This window comes from Moschus berezovskii, chromosome 6, assembly GCF_049115385.1.
Source record: "Moschus berezovskii isolate FMDL1 chromosome 6, NW_MosBer_1.0, whole genome shotgun sequence".
NCBI lineage: Eukaryota > Metazoa > Chordata > Mammalia > Artiodactyla > Moschidae > Moschus > Moschus berezovskii.
In genome coordinates, this window is record NC_142465.1 from 84,069,161 (window position 1) to 84,090,998 (window position 21,838).

The window sequence follows — 21,838 nt, forward strand, 5'->3', positions numbered from 1 at the left end:
AAAGTTATGACCAACCTAGATAGTATATTAAAAAGCAGAGACATTACTTTGCCAACCAAGGTCCATCTAGTCAAGGCTATGGTTTTTCCCGTGGTCATGTATGGATGTGAGAGTTGGACTGTGAAGAAAGCTGATCGCCGAAGAATTGATGCTTTTGAACTGTGGTGCTGGAGAAGACTCTTGAGAGTCCCTTGGACTGCAAGAAGAGCCAACCAGTCCATTCTAAAGGAGATCAATCCTGGGTGTTCATTGGAAGGACTGATGCTGAAGCTGAAACTGCAATACTTTGGCCACCTCATGCGACGAGTTGACTCACTGGAAAAGAGTCTGACGCTAGGAAGGATTGGGGGCAGAAGGAGAAGGGGATGACAGAGAATGAGATGGCTGGATAGCATCACCAACTCTGTGGACATGCGTTTGAGTGAACTCCCGGAGTTGGTGATGGACAGGGAGGCCTGGCATGCTGTGATTCATGGGGTCGCAAAGAGTCAGACACGACTGAGCGACTGAACTGAACTGATCCAATATGTGGGGCTTCCCAAGTGGTAAAGAATCCTCCTGCCAATGTAGGCGATGCAGGAGACACAGGCTCAATCCATGGGTCAGGAAGATCCCCTGGAGGAGGAAATGGCAACTCGCTCCAGGAGTCTTGACTGGAAAATCCCATGTGCATAGGGTTGCAAAGAATTGGACGTGACTGAGAGACTGGGCACACGTGTGCATACATCTGATAAGCGTGTTTATATTTTAAAATAGCTTGTAGAAGGCCCTTCAGGGCTGCACACTCCTAAGTTCATTCTTTTTGTGACAAACATTTATTCTGTGCTAGCTATGTGCCACGGATGATTCTCATTTTAGAAGGCATCAAACATACATGAATGATACTTCTGATTTGCATCAATATGAATGGACCTGGAGGGCATTATACTAAATGAAATAAGTCAGACAGAGAAAGACAAATACTGTATGATATCATTTATCTGTGGAATTTAAAAGATAAAACAAATTTGAATATAACAAAAAAGAAATAGACTCATATATAAAGAGTAAATCAGTGGTCACTATTGGGGAGAGGAAAGGAGGGAAGGGCAATATAGAGGCAGGGAATTAAGAAGTACAAATCAGTAAGAATGAAATAAGGGATAAAGATATGTTATACAATGCCAATATTTCATAACTATAACCTTTTAAAAATTGTGAATCATCATACTGTAAACCTGTAACATATATAACACTGTATATCCACCATACATTTTTTAGGAAAACAAATGAATAATAATCATTGTATTATAGACACTCAGAAATACCAGTAAATAAAAACATGCTAGATAAGCAAAACTTTGTTCTATTTGCAGAGGGTATAGATTAGTTGATGGCTTTCTGTCCTACATCCATCACTTTCCAGACTCCTGGATAAGAGTCTCTTAACTCTATAACTCAAAACTCTGAACCTCATAACTCTGTAAAACAGACTTATGACTCTGTTATGACTCTGTGAAGCACATTTGCTTCACACAGGGACCAATAAATATCAAACACAGTAAATATAAGATTTTGTTATTAAATTGAAACTTCTCTGACAGGAGTGGTCAGCAGCACCAACTGATTAAATCTCTTAAGTAAATTTTGGCCATGCCATGAGACCGGGGATGGATCTAAGCTCCCTGCTGTGGAAGTTTGGAGTCCTAACCACTGGGCATCCCAGGAATTTTCTAAAGGTATTAATTTATAGAGAATAGATATTATTATTCTGGCATCTCTGACTAAATTGATCATACAGTATATTGAGGAAAAAAGCTGAAATAAACATAAAGAACCTGAACCCCAGTTGACCTTTGACACTTTGATAATAAATGATGAAAGTTTCATGAATTTCATTTTTCTTACCTGTAAAACTACAAGAGCTCATATGGTCCCTTCTAATTATACTAGAATTTTGGCATCTTTTGAATGATTTTTGAATTGGTTTAGAGAACTGAAATTATATTCTACTTGATTCTCACATCTCCTGTCTCTATATTTCCTAGTAGGATAAAGGGAAATATTTTCTTGTATATAATCCTTTCCTTGTAAGTAACTTGCTAGGATAAGAGTTTCACAGTTCAGGAAGAAACATTATTATAGCCGTGGAACAGTATATTGAAGGTTAATTTGAGCTTTGGTGCACTGGAGACATTTATGAGTGCATTCTTTGACTGGTTGAACAGCTTCTTTCCTTCAGAATCTGCCTTTGAATATCAAAGGAGACATCAAAGGTCGTTCTGCCTCTCTGTAGATGCTACTGGTTATTAAGGTTTACATGAAACACTTCATTTGTTCAAGGGAGTGCATTCCAGGGGGAACCCAAAGACACAAATTCTCTTTGTTGTTTTTGTTAAACTGTAATCTTTCCCAATGTGAGCTGTGTCTTTGCTACTTTGGTCAGCTGAGAAATTTTTCATCCTACTGTTGAAAAGGAAATCATATTTTTGAACTTTTATTCTAAAAACTTTGAATTCAAATTCTTTCTTAAAGCTCTGAGTCTCTTCTTATCCTTTATTGTGTAAAAGAACAAAGAAAATAATCTTACGATAATTCATAGTTTAGAAGAAATTTTATATAAAGCTATATTGTAATTTATGGGTGTAATGTAGTTACAGTTCTTTGCAATGTGATTATTTTGGTTACTATGGGCACTATTTAGGCAAAAAGTTATTAAGTGTTTATATATTCTGTGAAGGGCTTGAGACTCTAATAGGATATTTTCATTTCAAACATCAGCATTAAGATGAGGAAATGATGTTTTCCAAGTGGTTCTTCTCCTTGATCCTGTTGTCCATATACCAAACTTAATTAGCTCTAGATGGTAAGAAAACATAAAGGAAGAGCAAGAGAGAGAGAGAGTTAGCAGGAGTGGTGAGAGGAAATTTTAATTGGAAGAGCAATAAAGGTCATGTAAATTCATTAAGGTATAGCAATAAAGGTCATGTAAATTCATTAAGGTATAGCTGTCATTTGGTAGTACAAATGGATAAGAAAGAAAATTCCTTCATTATCCAGGTACTCACAAACTTGTGAGAGAGATGGGTAGACGTATTTTGTACTACTACCAGGCTGATTATGGTAATGGCTGTTATATAGACGCTGAGGATGTCTGTACACAAACGTTAAGGGCAGAAGCTCCTAAAGACAGACCTGGCCAAGCCAAACTCTGCACTATATTTTTTGTGTAACCTTGGCCAAGATATTGACTATTCTAAAGACCCAATTTCCTCATCTATAAGTGGAGATAATAATGTTGACCTCTAAGAGTCAGTGTGAGGATCACAGGCATAAAAGGATTATATAATTTTATACACAGAAGATTATGTTCTTAAGTAGTTATACGCATTGGCACAATGTCAGACATTTATTAAGAGTTCACAAAATGGTAACTATGTGGTGAAACTCCAGAGAAGGAGGAAATCAAGTCCTATAGGGGTTTTGCAGACGCCTTCTCAGAGAAGGTGATGTCAACTACAAACTGGCGCTTGCCAAGAGCATTTGCCAGTGACTGAACAACGAGAGGGCATTTGCCATCTGCCTCTGCAGAGATTGAACCCTGTGCTGCTGCAGCTGCCAACTTCCAACACCACCTGAGGGGAATTCATGGTGGAGAGTGAGGCATTTTTCTGTGCTCCAGGGAAACTGGTGGAACAGGTCTTTAGATAGTTAGATATTTACAGGAACTGATTTCATGATCCCAATCCTTGCATCTCTTTATATCTAGAAAATCACTGAATCCCTTCATGGTTACATCAGCTCCTCATGACTAACAGAAAACCTTTTGTTAAGTAAGCACTTGATTACATTGAACTTCCCTTCACCAAATCTTATATATTGCCTTTTCTCCACTGCCTCTTTGAATCAGTGTCTCAGAGCTATGTGAGGTGCTGTCTCCTGAGCTGTAGCCCTCATTTTGCCCCAAATAAAACTTAACTTGTAATTCTCAAGTTGTGCATCATTTTAGTCAACAGTGAGATTTTATTTTGGTCTTAAATATTGAGCAGGTCTCAGGAGCCATGGAAGGGAAAGGAATTCAGTGCACACGAAGCTGTGTATTCAGAGGTTGCAAAATATACAGAAGAAGAACCTAGACAGCATTGGTAGAGGAGATTTGGGTGTGTCTGCCATGGGAAATCATTTGGATATGTAACTCATGGTTAGGTTTTGGAGACTTTGAATGACAATAAATTTAGACCTTAGTGAGAGTTACATATTTGGGATGAGTTTCATAGTTTTCAAAGAGACTTCTCAAACATTAAAAAAAAACTTTATAGTCTATGAGGTAGGTCAGGCAACTATTACATAATCCCATTTTATGCCTAAAGAAATTTAGCTTCGGAGAGATTAAACATCCCATTCCAGACCACAGAATCAGTACATGGTAGATCTAGAACTGGGTCTTAAATCATTTGACCTAGATAAATATTTTGCCCAAGAAGCTACCTGTGATTGCTGTGAGGACTTCTGCAGGTATGAAGGGGAGAGATAACAGGGGCCTGAAATAAGGAAATTCCATGGAGTGTAGAAAAGGAAGCACAGACTGAAAAGCCTTTGTGAAGGTAGAATCAACAAGCTGGAAGTGCTGGTTAACTATGGAGGGTAAACTGAGAGGAAGCAGTTTAGGGCTCTGAGGTTTGGAATCTGATTAACTGAGAAGGTGACTGCTAATGCTCAGGGAGTTTGAAGTGTTTTTATAGTTGGAATGCTGGCTGTGTTTGCAGCAGCAAATCTTGGAGAAGTTGGCAGAAATTGAAAAGTAACTAAGGGCATTTGAATAGTATCTTATGTTTACACAACACAATCAGGTTCTTTATCTCATGATTTATTTAAGTAGCTGAAACACCTGATATAATGATTAAGTATTGTTTATAGTTCTTTGTTCTTCTCATCTATAAAATGGATGTTATAATGATTTGCCCCTGAAATTATATTGTATAAGAAATATATTTGAATTACAACAGTGTCTGGCACATAAAAATTGTTTTCCATCATTGCTTTGATTTTGTTGTGTTTAAGTTCCTGGCTGGATGGCATCACCGACTCTGTGGACATGAGTTTGAGTGAACTCCGGGAGTTGGTGATGGACAGGGAGGCCTGGCGTGCTGTGATTCATGGGGTCGCGGAGAGTCGGACACAACTGAGCGACTGAACTGAACTGAACTGAAGTTCCAGTTCTGCAGATCATGTATAATGGATTGATGAGGAAAAACCCAAAGGCCAGTTTTTATAGGGGTGAGGGGCAGAGTGAAGAGATTAAGTAACTCAACTCCTGGAGTGTTCTCTGTATTAATTTATGAGTTTCAGCCTCCAACTAGAGGGGGGAAGCCAGGTCATATTTGGCTTATTTTCTGTTTTTATTATGGGTTGAAAAAGAGAAATAGAAACCTTGAAATAGAGGTTGTTTATTTAACCATTGATCACTCTACTCATTCATTTCTATGAGAAGCTAACTTTTAATTGAGAAATTATTTGATCTCTTTAGATTCACTTCTTGAGGGAATGGAATTTTTCATGTGGGAAGAATTGTTAAACAAGTGAGAGCCTCATACATAAAATTCCTCAAAATAATACCCTCAGTGTACTTTCCGGGAAGTAGAATACAAGAAATTTACTTCAATATCACATTTTAAAAGAAATCCCCAAACCTGGAGTTTGTTGTTTTAGGAAAAAAGAAACCACTTCTGATTTTATCTGTTATGTTAAAATTAACAGAAGTTGAGAAAATGAGCCTTCAGGGGCACTTATCCACTCAGCCCCGCCATTTTGAGCACCTTATCCCACACTGTCATTCTCTCTCTTCCTACTGTTTAACTCCTAAAGAAATTTCAGGAATAACCAGAGTTTAGTCTTTGTTGTGTTGAGCCAAAAATAATACCCATAAAGGAGTCTGGGCTGAGACAGAGAGTATGCTTAGGAGAGTTCTAGCAATTTAGGATCCCAGATCCTGTTGAAAGAAAATCAAAGTTAGACTTTTATCTCAGAAAAATATATATGTGCACATATATGCAAAATGTTACTAATCACTTCAAGGGCTGTGGACTCCCTTAACCCCTTCTTGGGGCAGGAACTCTGCCTGTTTTGTGAGTGCTGAGTGTATATCAGGGCTTGCCAAGCTTAGGAGTAGGAGCTAACAGAGAAGTTCTAAGTCATTTCAGTCGTATCCGACTCTTTGCAACCCCATGGACTATAGCCCATCAGGTTCCTCTGTCCATGGAATTCTCCAGGCAAGAATACTGGAGTGGGTTGCTATTTCCTTCTCCAGGGTATCTTCCCAACCCAGGGATCGAACCTGTGCCTCTTATGTCTCCTGCATTGTCAGGCAGGTTTTTGCCAGTAGCGCCACCTGGGAACAGAGAGGAGAGGAAGATAAAGAGTAAATATGGTGCTTGTGGGTGAATCCAGTCCAGATCTTGCTGAAAGAGACTCAGTTTGGTGTATTCCTGATTCTTCTCGTTTTCTCCATTCGCTAAACACTTGGACAGTTTTCTCAGTCCATACCACTTCCGTCAGAATTGTTAGTATAGTAACAGAGGACCTGATGTTAGGAGAGATAGGGAGAAAAATGGGGAAAAAAGACATGATCTGAGTTGGTCATTTGCTCTCTGTGCCAGTTAGGCACATTTGACTACTAGAAAATATATGGGGTCATGGATATTTTCTAAGTATCTAAACTAGTTTCTTTTGGAGTTGTTAATTCATTAGGCTTTACAGGAGGATCCTCCCAGAGGATCTCATTCAAGTTCAAAATTTTGAGGCAAGCAGAGAAATATCCTCTAAGGAAAAATATTATTGAAAAAACAATAAAAGGGTAGGGGAAAAGAAAAAGTGGGTGGACTGTAAGGGTGAGGGAAATAGTTGCAAGATTTTAGGAATAGATACGATTCTTTTTGTCCCCTCTCTACCCTTTCAGTTGAGTTGAGTTGAGTTGCTGAGTCATTTCTGATTCTTTGTGACCCATGGACTCCTGCACGCCAGGCTTCCCTGTCCTTCACCACTTCTTGGAGTGTGCTCAAACTCATGTCCATTGAGTCAATGAAGCCATCCAACCATCTCATCTTTTGCCCCCTTCTCCTCCTGCCCTCAGTCTTTCCCAGCACCAGGGTCTTTTCCAGTAAGTTGTCTCTTCACATTAGGTGGCCATCTACCCTTTAATATATAGTTAATTTGCATGCAATTTGCACATGGAAATTACCTCTGGGTATAACCAAATAATCTATGCAAAATTTGATATTGAGTAGAAAGTAAACTGGAGAAGGCAATGGCAAGCCACTCCAGTACTCTTGCCTAGAAAATCCCATGGATGGAGGAGCTTGGTAGGCTGCAGTCCATGGGGTCGCTAAGGGTTGGACACGACTGAGCGACTTCAGTTTCACTTTTCACTTTCACACATTGGAGAAGGAAATGGCAACCCACTCCAGTGTTCTTGCCTGGAGAATCCCAGGGATCGGGGAGCCTGGTGGGCTTCCGTCTATGGGGTCACACAGAGTCGGACACGACTGAAGTGACGCAGCAGCAGCAGCAGCAGAAAGTAAGCAGTCACATATTTTAAAGTTGTGAGGCTTGCAGCCTCCTGCCTCTCCCCTTTACTTGTCCTTGGTCAGTTGGCAAGCTAATATACAGACATCGACTAAACCAGTGCACTATTGTAGACTTGGGGGCACTACCCTCTGTCTGCCCATTTTGGAAGATCGTATTCTGGTAACCAAGGAGGAGAATTCTCTGCATATCATCAAAGAATTTATGCAAATGTTAACATTGGAAAGAAAGTAAATTATCACATAATTTAAAGTTGTGGCCTGAAGATCACAGAGAAAATGATACATGATGTAAAGCAGGCGGCCACTGAACCCACCTTTGATGCTTATTAACTTTGTGACTTTGTAGAAATCACATAACCTCACCTGACCATGATATTTCTTCCTTTTTTAGTATAAGACAGCAACCCCCAATCTTTTTGGCATCAGGGACTGGTTTCGTGGAAGACCATTTTTGCATGGGTCCAAGGAGGGGGGATGGTTTTGGGATGATTCAAGGGCATTATATTTATTGTGTGACTTATTTCTATCTATTATTACATCAGCTCCATCTTAGATATCAGGCAGTAGATCCCAGAGGTTAGAATCCCTGGTATAACAAATAGATTATTTGGAAGATATTCAATAATATAAAATAACTCATTTATTCTTCTGAACAGAATTATCCAGTAGATGTTATTTCATAGTTGAGAAAAATATGGAGGTGTAAAGAGAATATAAAACTTGCTCAGGTCTCCTAGACAGGGTTGGGGGGCTGAAACTCAGGCGGTCTGGCTTCAGAGGCCATGCTCTTACTTTGGTCATTGTTGGTTTGAAAATTGAGCACAAAGGGCAAGGGGCAAGTGAAGAAAGATATGGATCACTCTAGTTGGGAAGGCATTGAGTTTAATAAGTAAGGGAACTCAGATTCAAGACTTGTCTTAGGTGGCTGCAAGATGAATAGATCTCTGTCCCCACCTGCCAGAAACTTAAAAAAAAAATAGAGATACCTGAACTGGGTTCAGTCCATATGGCCTCAACAACAGTTTACTCTCTCAGAGATGTGTCCTTGGAACATCTCCCACTGTGGGAACCATGGGCAGAGTGTATATTCCAAGCATGGGTGTTGGGAGTGGGGTGACAGGGAGGGGAAGAGCCTCTCACTGCCCAGGTCTAGTTCATGGGTCAACCATCAGTTACATCTTCCAGTGACCTCCTGCGATAGTCTCTTTCATTAACTGCAATTAATGCAGATTGAATGAAGCAGTTTTCAAGACCAAGGTATATTTCTTTTGAAAGAAGAATGTTACATATGTGGTAGACTCTTAGCATTGTTTGGGGGAAATTTTTTCTTTCCTGTTTCAGGTATATGGCTAAAAGCAGCATGCATGCTAAGTCACTTCAGTCATGTCCGACCCTTGTGACCCTGTGTTCTGTAGCCCAACAGACTCCTCTGTCCATGGGATTCTCCAAGCAAAAATACTTGAATGAAGTTGTCATACCATGACAATTGGAATGGGTTGTCATACCCTCCTTCTCCTTGTGGATCTTCCCAATCCAGGAATTGAACCCCCACCTCTTTCATCTCCTGCAGGTGATCTCCTTACATTTTACATCTCCTTACATTGCCTCTTACATTGGCAGGTGAGTTATTTACTACTAGTGTCACCTGGGAAGCCCAAAAGCAGCATGAGACCATTTTAAAAAAGACTGTTTTGGTCATAAGCTATGTTAATACATATATACTTTGGGACGGATAGAGACTGTTTTTAATTTAACTGACTCAGAGACATGATCCAGAGTATTTAATAAACTCTACACTGGAGTCCAAAAACATGATCTAGTAACATGGTCTAACAGCAAAGGATATTTCCACATCCACTTCAAGCTGTTAAATCAAGAAACAGTCCAACAGACCCCCTAGTCACTCTCTTCTGCTGTTCAGTTCAGTTCAGTCGCTCAGTTGTGTCCGACTCATTGAGACCCCATGAATCACAGCACGCCAGGCCTCCCTGTCTATCACCAACTCCCAGAGTTCACTCAAACTCATGTCCACAGAGTCGGTGATGCCATCCAGCCATCTCATTCTCTGTCGTCCCCTTCTCCTCCTGCTCCCAGTCCCTCCCAGCATCAGAGTCTTTTCCAGCGAGTCAACTCATTGCATGAGGTGGCCAAAGTATTGGAGTTTTAACTTCAACATCAGTCCTTCCAATGAACACCCAGGACTGATCTCCTTTAGAATGGACTGGTTGGATCTCCTTGCAGTCCAAGGGACTCTCAAGAGTCTTCTCCAACACCACAGTTCAAAAGCATCAATTCTTTGGCGCTCAGCTTTCTTCACAGTCCAGCTCTCACATCCATACATGACCACTGGAAAAACCATAGCCTACTAGACAGACCTTTGTTGGCAAAGTAATATCTCTGCTTTTTAGTAAACTATCTAAGTTGGTCATAAGTTTCCTTCCAAGGAGTAAGCGTCTTTTAATTTCATGGCTGCAATCACCATCTGCAGTGATTTTGGAGCCCCAAAAAATAAAGTCTGACATTGTTTCCACTATTTCCCAATCTGTTTCCATGAAGTGATGGGACCAGATGCCATGATCTTAGTTTTCTGACTGTTGAGCTTCAAGCCAACTTTTTCACTTCCTCTTTCACTTTCATCAGGCTTTTTAGTTCCTCTTCACTTTCTTCCATAAGGGTGGTGTCATCTGCATACCTGAGGTTATTGATATTTCTCCCAGCAATCTTGATTCCAGCTTGTGCTTTTTCCAGCCCAGAGTTCCTCATAATGTACTCTGCATATAAGTTAAATAAGCAGAGTGATAATATACTTGCCTTGATGTACTCCTTTTCCTATTTGGAACCAGTCTCTTGTTCCATGTCTAGTTCTAACTGTTGCTTCCTGACCTGCATATAGGTTTCTCAAGAGGCAGATCAGGTGATCTGGTATTCCCATCTCTTTCAGAATTTTCCAGTTTGTTGTGATCCACATAGTCAAAGGCTTTGGCATAGTCAATGAAGCAGAAATAGAGGTTTTTCTGGAACTCTCTTGCTTTTTCGATGATCCAGCAGATGTTGGCAATTTGATCTCTGGTTCCTCTGCCTTTTCTAAAACCAGCTTGAACATCTGGAAGTTCACGGTTCATGTATTGCTGAAGCCTGGCTTGGAGAGTTTTGAGCATGACTTTTCTAGCGTTTGAGATGAGTGTATTTGTGTGGTAGTTTAGAGTATCTTATTCAGCCAGTTCAGGAGACCAGCCTTGTGAGATGCTGCTCTTTATCATAAATTTCCTATTAAAAGTTATACATGAAAATGTCCTTCTGTTTATATGTAATTTCAACCATTAACATAATCAATTATTTACCCAACATTAAAATATATTTGTGAGATAAGAGTATTATCCTAAAAATGGAATAAAATGAAGATTATTTTTTAAAAGAAGCAGAAACATGTGTCTAGAGAATACTCTTGCAAATAGAATTAGGATGCCACTGCCTGTACTAGAAATCTTTATTGTGTGCGTGTGTGTGATGTGGGAATTGTGTGTGTTATGATGATGAAAACTGTCAAATTTCAGTCCATCTGTTCATTGAATAGCTTATGTCTCAAAGTATCTTTTCTACTTGATTTTCATTCATGTTTTTGCTTCCATTATCATATTTTTTTCATACTGTTTTCAGTGAAATCATGTTCTTTGAAGATACTTTTCCTACCAGTTTTGTAGTTGATGTTGCCTCTAAAATGTCTTTAAGAATTTAAATTTAGTCTGAAAATTTGTCGATTACCTTGATCCACCCTAAAAGAGGACTTTGCATAAGTGTGAAATTGAGATGATGCAAATTTATGCATGCCCACTGTTACACTGATGAGGTAACTGGACTGATGCCACATATTTATTCCAAGTTTTGGATTTGGGCCACTTATTCAAATAGGTCTATGATATTCATTTTTAAACATCTAGTTATGACTGCTTCAAAATATAATTTTTAACTTTTATTCCACCAAACACGGCCCAGTGACTTCAACATTGGCAGTGTAATTGGTCCTGACTGAAATGAGAAGAATGCCCAGACTTACTATGAACAGAATTCATCCTGGCATCACTGTCACCTCAGTCTCTGTAGTTTTCTTGCCCAAGGTGGCCACAGGGCCCCAGTATTAAATGAGGTTAAAAATGAAAAGAAAAATCTTTCCTTGACATCTGTTGAAATAAAGCTTTGCTAGTGCTTTGTCTCAGGACATTCAAGATTTGGAGTTCTTCCAACTGTTTTCACGCAAAAACAAAAACAATCAATATTATGAGTCACATTAAAATTACTTTCAGAGGCTGTGTGAGCATGTGGTTGAGAGCTTTGTCTTTGAGTTTTAAAGACTAGCCCCTGATGTGTCCCTGGACACATCACCTAACTTCTCTACACCTTGATCTGTTTGTAAGAGGGGGGTAGAAATAATACTTAGCTTCTAGAGTGCAATGAGGATAGAACAAAATGTGAAGCATTCAGCACACTGACCACAGGGGCGGAGTGACCAGCCGCTGTTCCCTTTACTCAGCTTTGCCTTTGCTCCATCACCTCATTACTGATTATCTTTTGGCACAGCTACTTCCACTTTTCTTACTCAGTTCATCGTTGGGATATAAATGCTCACCATAAGAAGTGTTTGTAAAGTGTCTTGAAATGTCCGCTGGGGGGTTATTTGCTAACCACTTTTTTTGTTCTCTGCCATGATTGTGCTCAGGCTATTGTATTTCTGCCTGTAGGTAATGTAAAGGTCTGTTCTACTCTTTCCAGGTAATCCAGTCTAAAAAACTTACATTTTAGTCAAATCAGTAGAAATCACATTTTTGGAAATTTACCTTGGTATTCATTAGATAGTTTTTAATAATCCTCCCATGTTATCTTTTGGTTTTGTACTTTGAGGAAAGAACAATCACATCCTATTCAAGGGGAGGAAAGATTAAGAATGGCAAATAAAAATGAATAGTTATTTTGTAAAGATACATTTGGTTATGTCACCATTTGTCTGCAAGAGTTATAGATATAATTAGGATAAGGGGAAATGTCTGATTCAATGACAAGGCTTTCATAGGAATTGATGGCATTATTGGTTTCTTTAAAGGGCTATTTAAACATTCTAACGTATAATATACCTAGCATATGGTATTTATGTGGGAAGCTGTATAAATAATGCAAAGCTGGTTTATTTTGTAGTACTTCTTGTTTAACTTTAACCTCACTTTCAGGTTAATCTTCTAAAAATAGGAACTCAAGAGTTTTTTTCTGTGTAGATTATTAATTGCCAATGTGCTATCAATGATGATTATAACAAAAACTATGAAAAATATGTTTAGACTCTTTCTTTCACGTTCTTTTGAAACTTCTAAAATCAGTTTTGAAGAGCATATGGAGAGCTAGAGGCAGTTATTTGAAGTGAGACTAAAGCATAGTTGAAATCATTTGAGAAAGTGAAATATTAATGAATATCAACATCTTAATTTCTGTACCATTGAAACTGTTTATAAAAGCATGGTGTGTAATATAAATAACACGATGTCATGTTTAATAAAATGGCTCACTTCAGATTCTTTCCTTTTTGTTTTACAACCAGTTTCTTTTAGCTGCTTTAGAATGACTTAAGTTTTCTGTTTGTCATTCAAATTTACCATTTAACAAAAGCCCCCTGGCAGTGTTGTGCCAGCCTTCTACCCTTCCTCTCTTTGATAGGCCAGTTTCTATCGCATGTGATTTGGTAGAAGCAGAGAATAACAAGCGGTATAGGTAATGGAGGGTTGGATGATAATGAGATAAAAGTGAAAAGTGTCCAGTACTGTGACTGGTCTAGATTAAATGTTTCATATATGAGACTTCTATTGCTTCTTCTTATAAATGCATTTATGATATTTTTTGTCTCCAAAGCCCTGATAAATCTTATGAAACACGCACACACACACAGAGCAAAGAAATTTGTCTCCTTTGGATCTTACTTCCACAGGACTATACTCTGTGATTTCAAATAAATTTAAGCACCTCACTAGGAAAAAAATAAAACAATGAGCCTTAGATTCTATTTATATCTTCTTAGCATTTACTATCCTACGGTAATATTATATTATATAATATCAATATATACCTAGTAGTATGTTTCTTATTCTGTATGTAAATTTTATATATACATATAAATATCCTTTAAATGATACCTTATTATAGTCTGGATTTTTTCCATGACATAGACATTAGGGTATAATTTTTAAATGCTTACATACTTGAGCAATTTTAGAGTCTGCTTTTGTTATTTATTTCTCCACTGATCTCCAGTAGCATATGGGGCACCTACCGACCTGGGGAGTTCCTCATTCAGTAGCCTATCATTTTGCTTTCTCGTACTGTTCATGGGGTTCTCAAGGCAAGAATACTGAAGTGGTTTGCCATTCCCTTCTCCAGTGGACCACATTCTGTCAGACCTCTCCATCATGACTTGCCCATCTTGGGTGGCCCCACACGGCATGGCTTAGTTTCATTGAGTTAGACAAGGCTGTGGCCAATGTGATCAGATTGGCTAGTTTTCTGTGATTATGATTTCAGTGTGTCTGCCCTCTGATGCCCTCTCACAATACCTACCATCTTATTTGGGTTTCTCTTACGTTGGTCGTGGGGTATCTCTTCACAGATGCTCCAGCAAAGTGCAGCCGCTGCTCCTTACCTTGGACGAGGGGTATTGCCTCACAGCTGCCCCTCAGGAACTGGATATGGAGCAATAGACTGGTTCCAAATAGGAAAAGGAGTACGTCAAGGCTGTATATTGTCACCCTGCTTATTTAACTTAGATGCAGAGTACATCATGAGGAACGTTGGGCTGGAAGAAGCACAAGCTGGAATCAAGATTGCCGGGAGAAATATCAATAACCTCAGATATGCAGATGACACCACCCTTATGGCAGAAAGTGAAGAGGAACTAAAAAGCCTCTTAATGAAAGTGAAAGAGGAGAGTGAAAAAGTTGGCTTGAAGCTCAACAGTCAGAAAACTAAGATCATGGCATCTGGTCCCATCACTTCATGGGAAATAGAAGGGGAAACAGGGGAACCAGTGTCAGACTTTATTTTTTGGGGCTCCAAAATCACTGTGGATGCTGATTGCAGCCATGAAATTAAAAGATGCTTACTCCTTGGAAGGAAACTTATGATCAACCTAGATAGCATATTAAAAAGCAGAGACATTTCTTTGCCAACAAAGGTCCGTCTAGTCAAGGCTATGGTTTTTCCCGTGGTCCTGTATGGATGTGAGAGTTGGACTGTGAAGAAAGCTGATCGCCGAAGAATTGATGCTTTTGAACTGTGGTGTTGGAGAAGACTCTTGAGAGTCCCTTGGACTGCAAGGAGATACAACCAGTCCATTCTAAAGGAGATCAATCCTGGGTGTTCATTGGAAGGACTGATGCTGAAGCTGAAACTGCAGTACTTTGGCCACCTCATGCGACGAGTTGACTCACTGGAAAAGACTGATGCTGGGAGAGATTGGGGACAGGAGGAGAAGGGGATGACAGAGAATGAGATGGCTGGATGGCGTCACCAACTCCATGGACATGAGTTTGAGTGAACTCCGGGAGTTGGTGATGGACAGGGCGGCCTGGCGTGCTGTGATTCATGGGGTCGCAAAGAGTCAGACACGACTGAGCAACTGAATTGAACTTTGTTATTTATCATATGACAAGGTAATATAGGATATATATATGTATTCTCCTTTTCTGATATTTATTGTAATTTTCTTTTCTAAGCAAGTCTAAAAAATAATCTGTATGGACTTAATTTTATTTTATTTTTATTTATTTATTTTTTATTGTAGGCGAATTATTTTACAATATTATGTTGGTTGGTTTTGCCATACATCGACTTAATTTTAAAAGTTATTTTTCTATCTTGTCATTAAAATTTTACTATTACAGGGTTAGTTTTATGTCATTTGTTATTTGATACAGATTTTAAAATTGTATTTACCTTTATTTTTAATTTCATATTTACTAAACTTGACATTATAAACTGATATGTCTTCCAGGTACAACTATATTTTTCATTTTCTCAGTAGTTCTTCAGAATATATTGCTACTCTATTGTTTAGAACTGACACATGTAATATTGTTAGATATTCTCTTATTTAATATGACTTCATGAAAATTTATTTAACATAATCATAACCTTATTAATTTGTCTTAGTTTTTTGCCATAATAGAAAACTCTAGATTTTTCCTTTTTGTATTTGCGCAGATACTGCATTCTTTAAATTATTCTGTAGATTTTAGCCCACATATATATTTATGTCTCTTATATAGGCATTAGATTGTCATCAAGGAGAAAAATCATATTTACTGGATTCTGTTTTTATTTCTCTTGGAACCAGGCTTGTGCCTCAAGTTTGAGCATCAGGGCATTCTTAATTTTATACAAATATATGCTACCTGTCTTTCCTGAGGTTACAATTTCTAGAAAAGTAAGATGTGTAGTCAAAAGAGACAGGAGGACCAGAACAAGTATAATCTGCTACACCAGACTGCTATCAACTCACCAGAGTGACTTCTATCAAAAGTTCTGTCATCAGTAAGGAAGTGCTTGCCCTACACTCCTTTGAGCACCAGCTTACTCTTCTCTAAACCATCGCATCTTAGCCGCTACAAGTGTTGTGTTGTGGCTTCTTCCCATATGGAGACCTGAAATAAAAAACAAAATCTCTTCTTTTGGTGAATCGCATGGCAAAATTGATACCTCAGGACATTCACCAGGCCCTGGCCTTCAGTTCCCAAGAATCCGGACATAAACACATTCTAAAATTTCTTCTCAAGACCTCATATTCTTTTTTTTCATGTGTTTTAAACTTTAAAAATGTGACAAGTAGGCACCCAGGTATATTTCACTGAAGATCGTGGTCGGTTTTTCATACTTCTCCAAGATCAATATATATAATATTGATATATATATTAATCTTCTATTATTAATCTATATTAATAATCTATTAATATTATTAGAATTAATAATAATTCTAATCAACCTGTATTAGAATTAGGTATTTTGACAGTCCAAAATTATCTTTATTTCTTAGGTAAGACTTCCCACTTTGCTTGCATTTCTACACCCTTTAGTACACAGATTATCTTCAAATTGGATATGCTTTTTTCTTTACGTTTCTCTTTCTTTACAATGGTGTGATGGTGCTGTGTTTTTATCTGCTCTATTAATCTGTTTTTATTATCCAGTTTCTTCATTCTGGATGTCAGTTCTCTTAATAGTCTCCTCTTATGCTTGACTTCTTTTCTAGCATTTGTAAATTTCACAAAATTTTTAATATCCTTGCCCCTTGTTTTGGTAGTAATTATCTCTTATTTTTTTCTTTTTTTTTATTGGAGGCTAATTATTTTACAATATTATATTGGTTGGTTTTGCCATACATTGACATGAATCTCTTCTTTTAAAGTAGTGAGAGTAAATTGCTCTACAACCATATAAAGCAGATTCAGAAGATGGATGTTTTCTGTGACTTCCCATCCTTTTAGTAGTTGCTCTACTATTAAACTTGGGTTTTCTAAAATCTTATTTGTGTTCTGTATGTAACTTGTTGACACTCCCTATTACATTTTCCTGGTTCAAATACTCTTTTATGAATTTCTCTCTGAGTTTCCTTCTTCTTTGGATTTTCTGTTTTTCTGAATTTAGCTAGGAGAAAGTACTCTGTCATTTATTAGTTTATCTCAAAATTTTTTTTTTTGCTTTTGCTTTAACTGAACTGAGGAGAAAGAAAATATGGGGTATGTAGAAGGTAGAGCGGAGAAGGCAATGGCAAGCCACTCCAGTACTCTTGCCTGGAGAATCCCATGGATGGAGGAGCCTGGTAGGCTGCAGTCCGTGGGGTCGCTAAGGGTCAGACACGACTGAGTGACTTCACTTTCACTTTTCACTTTCACACATTGGAGAAGGAAATGGCAACCCACTCCAGTGTTCTTGCCTGGAGAGTCCCAGGGACGGGGGAGCCTGGTGGGCTTCCGTCTATGGGGTCACACAGAGTTGGACACGGCTGAAGTGACTTAGCAGCAGAAGGCAGGGAGTACTCCCTCACAATTAATCTTTCCTTCATAGTCATCTTAAATGAATTTATGTGATAGATTCTAGAATAATCCCTTCCACCATATTATTTTCATTGAAAAGGTCAAGATAATAATAATGACAATAGTACTTATGAAAATTTGTCAATGATGAAAAATTATATAACTATGGAGTGTTTTCCATTTATCATCTACTTTATACTCTTGGGTGGTAAGATACATGGGTGAATGGTTTCCCAAATTTACCAATGTGCAAACTGAATTCAACAACATATTGAAAGGGTTATACACGATGATCGAGTGGGATTTATCCCTGGGATGCAGGATGATTCAGTAGTGAGAGTGATGCACTCATTGGTAAATTTGGTTCAATGACTTGCCCTTGGTCACTCAACCTGGCCAGAATGTGAACTTACATATTCTGGCTATAAAACTTGATATCTTTTTACTTCCTTTTCTCCTTTGCTTTTCACTTCTCTTCTTTTCACAGCTATTTGTAAGGCCTCCTCAGACAGCCATTTTGCTTTTTTGCATTTCTTTTCCATGGGGATGGTCTTGGTCCCTGTCTCCTGTACAATGTCACGAACCTCCGTCCAGAGTTCATCAGGCACTCTATCAGATCTAGTCCCTTAAATCTATTTCTTACTTCCACTGTATAATCATAAGGGATTTGAAAAGGAAAGATATAAGCATCTGAATGCAGAGTTCCAAAGAATAGCAAGGAGAGATAAGAAAGCCTTCCTCAGTGATCAATGCAAAGAAATAGAGGAAAACAACAGAATAGAAAAAACAAGAGATCTTTTCAAGAAAATTAAAGATATAAAGGGAACATTTCATGCAAAGATGAGCTCGATAAAGGACAGAAATGGTATGGACCTAACAGAAGCAGAAGATATTAAGAAGAGGTGGCAAGAATACACAGAAGAACTGTACAAAAAAGATCTTCACGATGAAGATAATCACGATGGCATGATCACTCACCTGGAGCCAGACATCTTGGAATGTGAAGTCAAGTGGGCCTTAGAGAGCATCACTACGAACAAAGCTAGTGGAGGTGATGGAATTCCAATTGAGCTATTTCAAATCCTGAAAGATGATGCTGTGAAAGTGCTGCACTCAATACGCCAGCAGATTTGGAAAACTCAGCAGTGGCCACAGGACTGGAAAAGGTAGTCTTCATTCCAATCCCAAAGAAAGGCAATGCCAAAGAATGCTCAAACTACCACACAATTGCACTCATCTCACACGCTAGTGAAGTCATGCTCAAAATTCTCCAAGCCAGGCCTCAGCAATATGTGAACCGTGGACTCCCAGATGTTCAAGCAGGTTTTAGAAAAGGCAGAGGAACCAGAGATCAAATAGCCAACATCTGCTGGATCATGGAGAAAGCAAGAGAGTTCCAGAAGAGCATCTATTTCTGCTTCATTGACTATGCCAAAGCCTTTGACTGTGTGGATCACGATAAACTGTGGAACATTCTGAAAGACATGGGAATACCAGACCACCTGACCTGCCTCTTGAGAAACCTGTATGCAGGTCAGGAAGCAACAGTTAGAACTGGACATGGAACAACAGACTGGTTCCAAATAGGAAAAGGTGTACATCAAGGCTGTATATTGTCACCCTGCTTATTTAACTTATATATAGAGTACATCATGAGGAATGCTGGGCTGGAAGAAGCACAAGCTGGAATCAAGATTTCTGGGAGAAATATCAATAACCTCAGATATGCAGATGACACCACCCTTATGGCAGAAAGTGAAGAGGAACTAAAAAGCCTCTTAATGAAAGTGAAAGAAGATCAACAGCATAAGGCTTACCTAAAAAAAGCATAATTGAGAAACAATTTATGTTACCAAAAAGTTTGCATGCATTTTGGAACTTCTTAATTTTGATCAATTGGCCTGTCAAATCACACAGAGGACCACTACTAATTAGGGATCACCATTCAAGATATGCTAGTGACAAGAATACTTTCATTGTTCACATTTCTATTTTATCTCCAGAGGCCAATTGTAGGCTGTCAGCACTTCTGTGTGTTTGATCAATAGCTTTTCTGGCCTGGAGTGAATAGAGTGTGCTGATCAATTGAATGATGTGACATTGAATGGCAAATGTGTCTACTTTCAAGTTGTATAGGAATCTGTAATTAAAAGTTAGAGGACAAAGGCGTCATTGTATTTTGATGAGAAGAAAAGTGAAAGGCAGCCTCTGCATTTATCACCCTATGAGTGAGGTATAGTCTCTGAACAACTTACCCCACCCTATAGAAACCTCTAAGATTCAGATCACCGTAATGGTTGTCCAGGCTAGAACACCTGGCAATCATTTTATCAACTGTCTCTTTTACATCTCACAGTCAAGTAGTCACCAGGGCTGTGGTTCTGATCATTCAGTTTCTCCAGAATTTGACCACTTATCTGCAACACTCTGGCATCATCTTGGTTAAGGCCCTCATCCAGTCAACCAGTCTTACCTAGGTTACTGCAAATAGACTCCTACCTTGTCTCCCTGCTCCCAGTTTTGCACCTCTTCAGATCCATTCTCCACACTGCTAGCACTTGATCTTCCTAATTATCTTAAAATAGTAAGTGGTTTCCTGTAACCTTTAGAGTGGAGACTAATACTCCTGTGCAGGATATATGATTTTGATTTGGCCCTTGCTGATTTTTTTGCCTTACATCTTGACATCTCTCCTTTAATGTTAGGCATTATCCATCCTAAAATATTTTCAGTTCCCCAAATATACCATATTTCATTTGGCTCAAAGCTTTTTAACAGACTTCTTCCTTTTTCTGGAATGCCCTTTTCTTTATCCTTAGCTCATACTGCTTCTTTAGGTATTGTTTCTAGGACTTCTTGCCAGAACTTCCTTATCCACAGTGTTTGGTACATCTGATTCTCCAACAGCATTTACTTCTGTCTTATTATACTTTTCATTGTTTCATTGTTTCTTAATGGCTGTGACTCTTTTCTGCTTTGATGTGAGGTCTTCTAGGGCTGGGACCATGCCTACCTTTTTATCTCCAATAGATATTATAGTGTTGAACCCAGAATAGACCTACAGTAAGTATTTTTTCCCCAGCTTTCCTAAGCTATAATATACAAGTAAAATTATATATATTTAAAGTATACAGTGTGATGATACATATACATTCTTATACATTGTTAAAAATTCACAACTGTCAACATAGTTAACATAGCCATTACCATCACCTCACATAGTTAACTTTTGTGGGGGGAGTGCAAACACTTAAGCTCTACTTTCTTAGAAAATTTCAAGTATACAGTACAATATTATTAACTATATTCAGGGCTTCCCATGTGACACTGGTGGTAAAGAACCTGCCTGCCAATACAGGAGACATGAGATGCAGGTTCAGTCCCTGTGTTGGGAAGATCCCCTAGAGGAGGGCATTGCAACCCACTTGCCTGGAGAAGTCCATGGATGGGGGAGCCTGGTGGACTACAGTCAGTGTCTCAAAGAGTCAGACATGACCGAAGTGACTTAGCACAACACAGCACAGCTACGTTCACCATGTTGTACATTAGATTCCCAGAACTTAGTCATCTTATAACGGAAAGATTTTACACTTTGACCAATATCTCCCCATTTTATCCACTGCACAGCCCCTGCATTCTACCCTGTTTTTATGAATTTGACTATTTTTAAAGATTCTACATGTAAGTCAGATCATACAAATTTTCTTTCTCTGTCTGGCTTATTTCTTTTAGCAAAGTGTCCTTCAGGCTCATCTGCATCATTGCACAGGGCATGATTTTCTTTTCTTTTTGGCTAAATAATATTCCACTGTGTATATATCTGTATCTATACATCTTCTTGATCCATTCATCCATTGACAGGCACTTAGGTTGTTTTCATGTCTTGGCTGTTGTGTCTAATGCTGTAATGAACATGAAAGTGCAGATATTTCTTCAAGAGAATGATTTCCTTTCCTTCAAATATAAAACTAGAAGTGGAATTGCTGGGTGATATTAGTTCTGGATTTGTCACATGTGAGCTTTTTTATGTTGAGGTACATTCCTTCCATATCTAATTTTTTGAGACTTTTTACTGTGACAGGATACTGAATTTTGTCAAATGCTTTTTTCTGCATTGACTGAGATGGTCATCTGAATGTTATCCTTCATTCTCTTAATGCAGTGCATTGCTTATTTAATCTGTGTATGTTGAATCATTCTTGCATCCCAGGC

The 21,838-nt window shown here is 38.6% G+C and overlaps 1 long non-coding RNA gene across 1 annotated transcript in view; it reads left to right on the forward strand.

Annotated features, from left to right (window-relative positions):
* Positions 1-9,112, forward strand: part of LOC148777674 (uncharacterized) — a 116,303-nt gene extending 107,191 nt beyond the window's left edge. Inside the window, exon 4 of the long non-coding RNA XR_016037523.1 lies at positions 8,978-9,112. This is a non-coding gene — a long non-coding RNA (uncharacterized LOC148777674). The remainder of the gene's footprint in view (positions 1-8,977) is intronic.
* The last annotated feature ends 12,726 nt before the right edge of the window (positions 9,113-21,838 follow it).